The sequence below is a fragment of the Nuphar pumila genome, chromosome 16 (assembly GCF_984573655.1).
Source record: "Nuphar pumila chromosome 16, dmNupPumi1.hap1.1, whole genome shotgun sequence".
In the NCBI taxonomy this organism is placed as follows: Eukaryota; Viridiplantae; Streptophyta; class Magnoliopsida; order Nymphaeales; family Nymphaeaceae; genus Nuphar; species Nuphar pumila.
The window spans coordinates 59,925,164-59,936,512 of record NC_143264.1 but is presented as its reverse complement, the minus strand read 5'-3'; positions in this window follow the sequence as shown (position 1 = coordinate 59,936,512).

Genomic DNA, 11,349 nt, shown 5'->3' with positions numbered 1-11,349 from the left:
AGAGAGAGAGATTATGTTATGCATGTAGGTTTTTTAAAGGTTTAAAAGAAATATCGGTCTAAGATTTTATTAAATATTCAAGGATTAAAAATTCAACTACCACTTTCACACACACACACACACACACACACATATATATATATATATATATATATATATATATATATATATATATATATATATATATAGAGAGAGAGAGAGAGAGAGAGAGAGAGAGAGAGAGAAAAGGTGATAGTTGCACAACCCTTAGGTGCACAGCTACATTGGAACGATGCTGGCCATCCATCAAAAGGCATGTGTGTTCCGTCAAGTCCTTCTTCATGTTTTTTTATTGTGGCCATCCATCATGCCCTATAATGGATGACCACACACATCTCATCTATAATTGCACACCTAAAGGTCTCACAACTACCCCTCACTATATATACAGGGAAATGAAAACCTACACAATAGAAAACCTCTCAAACCTACACAATGAAAAACATTTATCAGATTTTTAGTGTTGTTTTTAAATTTTGAACTTATATATGTGATTTATGCCCTTGTTTTTATAGGAATCAATTATTTGAGCAATTGTTGCAGGAAAATTGGGAGACAGGGCTCGCTCGTCGGTATGAGGTTCGACCGTTCCTAGCGCCTTTACCAGAGGTAATCGAACCAATGATCGAATTTATGTCTTTTTGCTTTGCCTTAATCTTGTCTAAGAATTTATTCTAAGTCTAAGGATGCACAAAGAATCATACTTGCGTAAATGCAAAAGATGTATGCTCTTTTGAGAAGAATTTAGAAATTTTATCCAAGTGGTTTTGAAATTATGAAGAATATGATGAGAAAAATGGTTTTTGAAAGTTTGAAGACGGACTTGGAAAAGTTAGATTTTCTAACTTAAGATTTAGAATAGATCTTGAGTTTTTGAAATAATCAAAGATTGAGATGAACCTGAATTTGAAGAAGGGAGATTTTAAAAATGAATAGAGACTTCGAAAATGGATTGAAAGTCAAGATGGTATTTGAGAAATGGAGTGGAAAAGTTTGAAATCAGAATGGATCTTGGGTCTAGGTGGAATTTGAAAACAAAATTGGTTTTTTAGATCTGAATTTCAAGATGAATTTGAATCTGAAATCTGGAATTCTAAATGACATTGGATCCGAAGTCTGAAATCCAAGATGGAGTTGAATCTGGAATCTAGAATCCTAAATGGAATTGGATCCTAAGTCTGGAATCCAATATGGAATTATAAGATGGACCTGGATTTTGGAAATCAAGATGAGATTTGAAGATGAATCTGGATTTTGGAAGTCCAGATGAGATCCGAAGATGGGTCTGAGCTTTGGAAATATAGATCGAATTTGGATTTTGGGAACCCAGATAGAACTTGAAATTGGATTTGAGAAATCCTAGATCAATTTTCAAAATTTATGAAGAAGGATAGAGAATGAAACTTGATTTTCAAACTTGAATTTTGAAATTAGGAGATGAATCAGGAAATTTCAAGGTTGAATTTGAATATTGAATCGAATTCGAAATTGAATCTTGATCCTGAAAAATGAATTTGGAATTTCAAATTTGAATTGAACTCTGAAATTTGATTTTGAGTTTTGAAGTAAAAATAGAATTTGAGAATAGGAAGATGAATTTGAATTCATGAATAAGAATTGAAGATTAATTTGAGAAATGAAGAAGATATTTAAAAATATATCTCAAAATCACTTGGATTTTGAAAAAGAATTTTGAAAATATGATGTAATTCTATCCTAAATGATGAAACTGGATGGATGTGTTTTTATTTGGTTTCAAAAATCGATGGCTTACAATTTTATAATTTTTTGAGGCTCTAAATACCATTTTTTTCATCCAAAATTCATGATCCAAGAGTTGATTTCTAGTAAATAAATCACGTTGAACACATCTGTAAGGTCAAGATTTTGATAAAAACATTGAAAATCTGATAAACAGTTCTTATTAGATAGGTTTGGGAGGTTTTCTATTGGGTAGATTTTATTTTCCTATATATAGAGTAATACTCCAATGCTACTGGGGTACTTACTCTCACATACCAGAAATCATGGTTGTAAGTTGTATATTCTCAATTAAACCTTATGGATGTACTCAACATAGTTTATTTGATAGAAATCATACTTTGAATAATGTATTTTTTGACATAAAAACAGATTTTTTTAAGTCACGAAATTTTTGATACATTGTAAGCCATTGAAGGTCTTAAAAAATATACATGTATGCTATAATCACATGATCTAAAACTTGTTATTTACTAAATAATGCTTATAGATCATATCTAGAGGTCTGATCAACAAAAAAAACTTAAGAAATTTGAAAATCTAAAGTTTTTATAGTATATATAGAGAGAGTAATGCGCTCATTCTGCACCGTTAGGACCATTAAAAAATTATAGCTTTTCGTATTTTTTTTGTCACATCTAACACCATATATGTGATCTATAGGTTTTGTTTAGTGGGAACAAACTTTTGGATCACCGAAATCTGACCTGGTTGTTCTGGTGATCCAAAATTAATGGCTATGAAGGCATCATTTTTTTTACTCATAAAAATATATTTCTTTCGTCAAAAAAATGTGAACGACGAGTCGATTCTCACTAAATCAAGCATGTTAAACACATCTAACCATTCATATCTATAATAAAACACTTCAAACTATAGGACCTAACGGGGCAGAACGAGAAAAGATGTCCTAATATGTTCAGATCACACACACACACACACACACACATATATATAACATGAAAATTGCTTTCTTACTGTTTTAGTAATTGGATAATGGACAATGACATAGATGGCACTAACTTTTGGCACAATATGAAAAATGGTTGAGAATTAAAAAATATGACACATCTATCCAATTCACTTTTTTTTCTTGGCACTTACCCTTTTATCGCCTAAAAAAATCAAGCACATTGGTTGAAACCACTTGCATAGTGGTCCTATCATGGCGCCTGGCTGATTTTTTCAGGTAAGAACTTATGGGGTGCTTGATTTTTTAAGAAAGGAACTTTCATTGCGCCTAACATTTTTTATCAAGTTGTCTGATTTTATTTTCAGGTGACAAACTTAGAAAAGTGATTTTAGCCAAGGGAGACTAGTTTTTCAGATGACAAAAGGTCCATACATAAAAAGAAATTGAATTGATCAGATTTCTCATATTTTCTAATGTGCGGCCTCAGTATTGTAGCCAAAGGCTAGTGCCATCTATGTCTTTATAGGTGGTCTTTTGTAAATATCACATTTTTTTGGGAATTATATCAGCCTTTGAAAGTATCACCATAAAATGTCAGCGACATATGGGACGTTCCAAGTTCCAACTCTACTGGTACGGGTGATTGAATAACTGCCTGATTGTATAGCCACCAGTAGGGTCCTTACTCCCCTATCTTGATTATAAAACAAAAAAGGTTTTGTCCAAGTACATCCCTTTCTTATTGTGCAACAATTGGACCTAGAATCTCATAAATTGAGGATTCAAACCCATTAAAAAACTTATGAATTGGGTCTCTTCCCCTCATTTCACCCATCTGGAACCCGAATGAGGAAGCTCTCACATTGAGAGTCAGACTTAGCCTATGTGCTCTCACTCTGCTAAATCATCTAGCCTACCTATTAGTTCTAGGTCCAACACTAGGATCCACTCTATCGGTCCCAACCCTTTTTAAGCTCGTGCCCTACAGAGGTGCTATCAGATTGAGCACTCATCAAACCAATCTTAGGAGGGCTATCTAAGCAGATTGCACGTCAAGAACTGTAAGACGAAAAGCTTCGCATTTTTTTTTTTAATTTATAACCCGAAGAAACTGCACCCGACACAACGATCTGGTCGCACTGGCTTAGACTGCCATACTTATGGTTGTCATGCCGACAATGTAAAACTTTGAGGCTAGGACCCCTGCTGCCAGGGGCTATGCTACACATTGGCTTGCACAGAGGTGTGGCACTCATGTGAACCGGACCTTGATTGTTTGTCTAGCAGCCAAGGTCTCACCCTACGCCAACCCCCTTGAGGCTGAAAATCTTCACTCTTGAATCGGTTGATCCCTTCTCACCGGAGGAGGAAAGGCTCGTACTCTTGAAGAATAAAACTCTCAAAGTCTATACCCAGATCTATTTTAAAATATCCATTTTAAAAATCCATTTCAAAATCTTTCCGAATATGTGGATCTACAACTCTTGACCTTTGGATCATGTTGTTCTGACATATATGTCAGATTTTATGGGTTGAAACATCAATATCCTACAATGTACCAAGATTAAAAAAAACATATTTTTCATATCCAAAAACTATGACTGAAGACTTGATTTCTACTATTTTGATCATGCTAAACATATCCATGATGTTAGATTTGGTCAAAACAACTTTCCTATGAGTTCTAATTAGGGGTTTCCTTACCCACGAGCATGCAAATGCTATCCTATATATATATATATATATATATATATATATATATATATATATATATATATATATATATATATATGAAAATTTTACAAATATATGCCTAACTTTTGCCTTAATTATAAACACCCACCTAATGTTTGAAAATATACAAATGGGCGCCTGAGTTAAGAAAATAATTCTCAAACAGCTAACTTGGATGATTTTAACCATGGTCCATCGGTAGTTATACTTGGTAAATTACCATATGGCCCATTTCCTTTTTCTTCTTCTATAGCATTGAGCAAAATCGAGGTATTGAAGGCTCCACTCAGCCTAAACCTCGTCTATACACAGTTGTCAGATGCAAAAATGTTGTTCTAACTCTAATGGAATTTCAAAACCGGATGAAAGGTGGAAGGGTTAAATGGTAACTTTGTACAAAATAACCAGTTTGACCATGGTAGGTACCTGTTTGAGAATTATTTTTGAAACCTAGGCGTCCATTAGTAAATTATCAAACATTAGTCAGGTATTTGTAATTAGGTCAAAAGTCAGGCGCGCGTGTGTGTGTATATATATATGGGGATTGTGCTGCCCTTTTTTAGTTACCTCATAATAGGACCCTCCAAAAACCGTTGAGGTAACTTGTTGAAAAAATGTTGCTAAGATGATCTTTGTGAGGATATGCGAATACTAGACCAGGTAATCCGGCTAGGATGATCTTTGTAAAGATGTACAAGACCAAAACTAGGTAATCCAACTAGGACGATCTTTGTGAGGGTGTACGTGACTAAGACCAGGTAATCCAGCTAGGACAATTTTTATGGGGGTGTACAGGTCCAAGACCAGGTAATCCCGCTAGAACGATTTCTGTGAGGATACGTATATCCAAGACTAGGTAATCCGAGTGACAACTTATTTTCAAGATATAACAAATCTATGTGATGATGAACATATTAAACATAATGATTATGATGGATTACGATGATCATATGAGCTTATTGAAATAGTTAGTTGAGAAACTATAGATTATGGTATAAGGTTATGCTTGGAATGAATATGTTAGTGTATTGGTGAATGACATATCATGCCTATTTAGTCATTTTGCAAATAAAATGCATTATGATTGAAATATATCATGTATATATATAGATCATGATTGACGTATATCACAAATATTTGATTTGTTGGATTATGTTATCATCAAGGTGATATATGTATTAACTTTGTACAATCACTATATGTTCTGGTATAGACCTACCAGACTTTCATGTGTTTGAGCACTTTTAAAGGATTTTAGGTGAATAATGATGTATGACTGTGGAGCAGATTCGGGATGCTGCGACAACGTCAATGAGCCAGTATTTTTTTTCTGAGGAACTAAATTTTTGGATAAACAATATTACTTATTTTGAAAAAACATTATTGCTCATTTTGGATATGCACCACTTTGTTTGTTTAAATCAAGGTATTTTAAATGAATAATGTAATCTACCTTAAATTCAATATTTTCACATGGTTAATGATATGTAACCTGTATGAGGTTTTAAACCAAAGTAAAAAAGGTTTCTACTGATGATTTACGAAAAAAAAAAGATTTAAAACTTTATGCATTTTTGTGTTAAAAACCTCAAGACGTTACAATTGGTATTAGAGCAGGATGAAAATATTTTGCTCTTGATACACTCATCATACCAGTATCACTCTGTAAATATATTCCAATTGAACTGATTATTATTTGGTTATGATATGTTGTTTAAAACCTTGTGTGATACCAATAACCTAAATAAGATTTTGTTAGGTACACTATATTTGATTAAACCTAAAGGATTTCGTCATTTAAAGGTCTTTTTTTATAATCATGAAATTAAGAAAAAGTACTGAGTAGTCCTTAAATAGAATTTTTGAGGACAAAATTCTTTTGATAGAGGTAGGATATAATATTCATAATTTTTTTTCTAAAATATATATATATATATATATATATATATATATATATATATATATATATATATATATATATATATATATATATATGATATGGTGATTATTTTGGCATTTAGTTAATATTTTTCATGACTTTCGTGAATTAGATTGCATTCATATGGATTATTCTAGATAAGCAGTCTTTATTTTTTCAAAATCAGAGTTATATCAAGTTTGGAGCATGCCCAATAAACTCTAGGGAAAAAAAGATCATTTTGGAAAAGTTTCGGGAGCATTTGAGACCTGAGGGTCATAGTCATCCAAACCCGAGTTGACTGGCTTAGTAAACACATAGAGGACATAGATGTCATTTCTATTTGATTAAAAAGTCATGTTGGTTATTTATTTTGTAGGAATTTATTTGAAAACTAAATAATTATGTAACGGCAAATTGAAACCAGTTTCAGTTAGGACCTAGTTATCTAAACTAGGGCCCAACCAAAACCAATTCTGATTGGACCTAGATTGGATCACAGTCAGATCAAACCCAAGACCCAACCCAAAACCCCTCCCATGGTTTTCATCCTATGTTTTTTCACCCAAGAGCCTATAAAATGGCTCTCACCCTCTCTCTTTTTTTCACATCTCACTTTTTCATCTCTCAACCACTCTTGTCTCCATAGCGGTTTATTTTGCCACCGCTGTCATCAGACCCATGCACTTTGGTACTTGCAACACGAAACCCGAGGCATGCACACAAGACCTCATCTTTGAAATTCCACTAGAGGGGGGGGTGAATAGTGAAATATGATAAAGATCGATAAAATAAAATAATCAAGCAATCAGGCACAACACATAAAACACAGAATTTATACTGGTTCGGTCAATACCCAGACCTACATCCAGTCCCCAAGCAAACCACTTGAGCTTTCCACTATAACATCCGAGTCATCGGATAAATAGTACAACACCCTCTTCCTCAGAGGTCTTCTTTTCTCAACAGAGAAGAGGCACACCCTCTTCCACAGAGGTCTTCTTCTCTCAACAGAGAAGGACAACACCCTCTTTCACAGAGGTCTTCTTCTCTCAACAGAGAAGGGCAACACCCTCTTTCACAGAGGTCTACTTCTTTCAACAAAGAAGGAATACAGTGAATAACATAATTACAATACTTCCTATAGAACCTTCAGAATGATATGAATGCACGAATGAAGGATTCTCAGAATGTTCTGTTTGTCACTCAGAGGATACTCTTTGTCAAAGAGCTATACTTGACTTTTTCTCTTTTCTTTCTTTTCTTTTTCTCTTTCTTTTTCAAGGCTCTCTTTTCAAATATCGAATAAGAATTTTTCTCGTTGTAAGCTCACATGTCAATTACATTCCATGTTGAATAGTTTATTTGAGTGTGTTTATATAGCTTTAAAAAAGTAGTCATTACATTTTGAAATCGTAGCCTTCTTGAGATGTGAAATGATATGTCATTTCAAAAACATCTTTGGAGAAATTCGAAAAAGTCTTTTTCCATAAAAGTAAAATATAGGATACACTAGTCGTTGTAATATTTTAGGCAATACATATTTTATGTAAAAAGTCTATTTCTTACAATAGTACATTGAACGTTGGATTGTGGTTTTGTCTTTATTCTAATTAATGATTTGAGGTACATAAGTACTTCTTTACTTTAAATGAGTGTAAGTACAATGAGTGTTTTGAGATATTTATTTGTACATAGTCATGTCAAGTGTTTTCTTTATGTTGTGTTTTTCAAAGTCTCTAGAGAGAATGAGGACTACAAGAAAGTTGACATTCTTGAGAAAAATATTTAACAAGGATTTCTTACAGGAGGTATTTAATGCTATACAAAGAGAATGATGACTTCAAGTAAGTCGACATTCTATGGGTTTGTAAAAAGGTAACTAGAGTCTTTTCAAAACCTTTATTATATTTGTTTTCTTTGTGTAGCCGATTTTCATGTTTTGTCTTTTCCTATATTTGAAAACATTTCTTTAAAGATGGTAACTAGAGTCTTTTCAAAACATATTATATTTGTTATTCTTTATGTAGCCGATTTCATGTTTTATCTTTTTCCTATGTTTCTTTTCATGTTGTCTTGTATATGATGTAAGGTACAATTATTACATTTTGAAATCATGTCAAAAATACCTTTTTCATAAAGGGTTGTAAGAAGGTACAATTATTAGTTTTCAAAAAGGAGCTTTTTGAAACTATCGTATACTTTTATGATATAGGTTTTATGAATAAGTATGTAATATGCAATATGCATGTTCTTGAAGGTTCTGTTACATATGACTCTAAAGAAGAAAAAAAATCTTCATCTTGAGGTAGCCGATCTCTTCAGTTGAACTTTAGGAATGCATGGCTCATCAAGCTTTTTCTTCAAGGAGTATGATTGCACTAGTTGTACTGGAACAAGAAGTCTCCATCCTTTTTGGGCGAGATATCCTTGCATCAAATACTCGTTAGATTTATGGCAAAACATATTCAGTCATAATATAACATTTTTCAAGAGGACATATTATCATATCATATAAAATCAAATACGACAGTGTATCATATTATGTGACATCAAAACAGAGTTTCTCAACATTCTCCCCCTTTTTGATGATGACAAAATATGCTCCCCCTGTCAAAAAGACATTATGCATAGAAATAATAATATTATAAAATATTGAAAAATGTTTAAAGAGAGTATTTCTCCAATAATGGAGACAGGTTTTTCTCCCCTTTTGTCATAGACAAAAAGGAAGGGATCAGAGTAAGAGAGTTATTACAGACTAATAATAAATATTACAGTAAAAAAATAAGTTTATTCCGAAGGTGGAGTAGGTTGATGTGTAGGGGCGTCTAGATCCTGCTGTTGAGCTTGACGAGTCTGCTGCAACAAGGCTTGATTGCGAAGGATACGATCCTGAGAGCGTTGGACATCCATCATTGCAGAAAAGTAATCAAAGGTGGATGTTGGATCATCTTCATCAGAGCCGGAAAGGTGCAGGGACCTGAGATTGAAGGTAGTAGCATCGAGGACCTGAGAATGATGGAGGATAACTTCGTTGTGAAGGGATACTTTGAAGTATTTTAGGATGGGAGTTATAAAACACCCGAAAAGAAGAGGCTTGAATTTTTGATAACGAATAAAAAGGTCGAAAAGAATGGAGGACCAGTTTATCGGAGTAGAAGAAAAAATTGCGTAGATAAGGAGAGAGATTTTTTGTGGAACTAATCCCTTGCGTGGAGGCTTGGGATAGATATTGTGGAGAAAAATCTGGGCAAGCAGTTGAGCATGAGGTTGGAGATTCCTCATGTGCCAGAGAAGTTGGTAGCAGTTGGTGTAGAGAAGAATTTTTTGAAGTACCGATCGTTCGATTGGTACTATGTTGTTGAGGTCTGTGCCGGTGGAAGGTAGGTTTAGAATTCTACCTAGGTCGGAAGCATCGAAGAACATCAGCTTTCCTCGGACTTTACTGGTGATTGTAGTTTGTTCATGATCAGAAGAAAAGTTTGTATAGAATAGTCGAACTAGTTCAGGATAGTAGGCAGCTTGGGATGAAGATCCTAGTAGGTGTTTGAGTTCGGGGAGATAGCTGTCTAGGTCAAATAACATGAAGTCTTCATAGTGAACTAATTTTCCTTCATGAATGGGTCGAGAACACAGTAAGTTGTAGTCATGAAAAAGATCTGGATACCTAAGATCTGCGGCAGTGATTGCAGAGTTTGAAGAGGAAGCCATTGCAAAAGAGAGTTGAGAGAGGATGAACGAGTTTGAAGGTATGTATGAAGATAGTGAGCTACGAGTGGTATTGGTGAGGAATGAACCAATTGATTAAATAGAAGAGAGAAAATAATTGTGACAATAATTGAATGACAATGGAAGTGAATGATTTTTGGATTGTAGTTTGAATAAGGAAATTCATGAGTTGTAAGTTAAGGGGCTTGTGAATGACAAATCAAATCAATGGTGGAAGATAGTGTATCATATTGGTATGTAAGTTAAGAAGGACATAGATTTAAACAAATATACTATGGGAGAGTTTATCGAGTGGTGTGAAATGTCATGAATTGAGTATGGAGTGTCATATTGAAGAGAGTGAAGAAAATAATGGCCTAATAAAACAAACAACTTTTTCTACATGATATTACTTGATGTGGAAGCATTCCAAATTCGTGAAGAGTGATTTTGGAATAAGACAAACAAAGATAAGAGAGTGAGAGGCAATAATTTGTTATTTAATAAGTATATATTTTGATATGTGTGGAAAAAGAATGAATAGACATAAAGAAGGGTGATACGGATATGTGGTTTGAAAGATATGGCATTTTTAAAAGAAAAGAATGCCTTAAAAAATGTGTCATGATTAATGTGTCTTCACATTTGTATTGTTTTATGAGTATACGTAAAGATGAGAGGGACACACTTTGACTATGAATAGTGATGAGACAAAAAGATATTTATGAATGAAGAGTAATAATTGCTTATATAAGAAATATTTTTATGGATATGTGTGGAAGGAGTGAGAGTAGTCATAGAGAAAAGTGAGATGACATATATGGATTTTCGAGTAGGATAAGAAGTAATAAAAAATTCATGATTGATATGAGATGAAAGACATGAGATAAAGTTATGATTGACATGAATTAATGTTTATTTGATAAACATATTTTTAAAGAAACTCGATTTGAGGAAGTTCATAGTTTTTAGAGAATAAAGTTAAGTTTTAAACTAGTAAAGGAGTCACAAACATGGATTGACAAGAATGGAGGCTTAATTTGTATGAGAGAGAGAAAGTACTAAACGTACTAATGAGAATAAAAAAATATGAAGGACAAGGTTTTAATGGGTCTCGATTGGAGAGAGATATAAAATGTATGAGAGAGTCATGGTCACGGATGAAAATGAGCTTCGTATAATATATATATATATAGAGAGAGAGATAAAAAAAATGATACAAAACGTACGAATGGGTGGAGTACAAATGCTTTTTGTAAAAGATGTAAAGCAT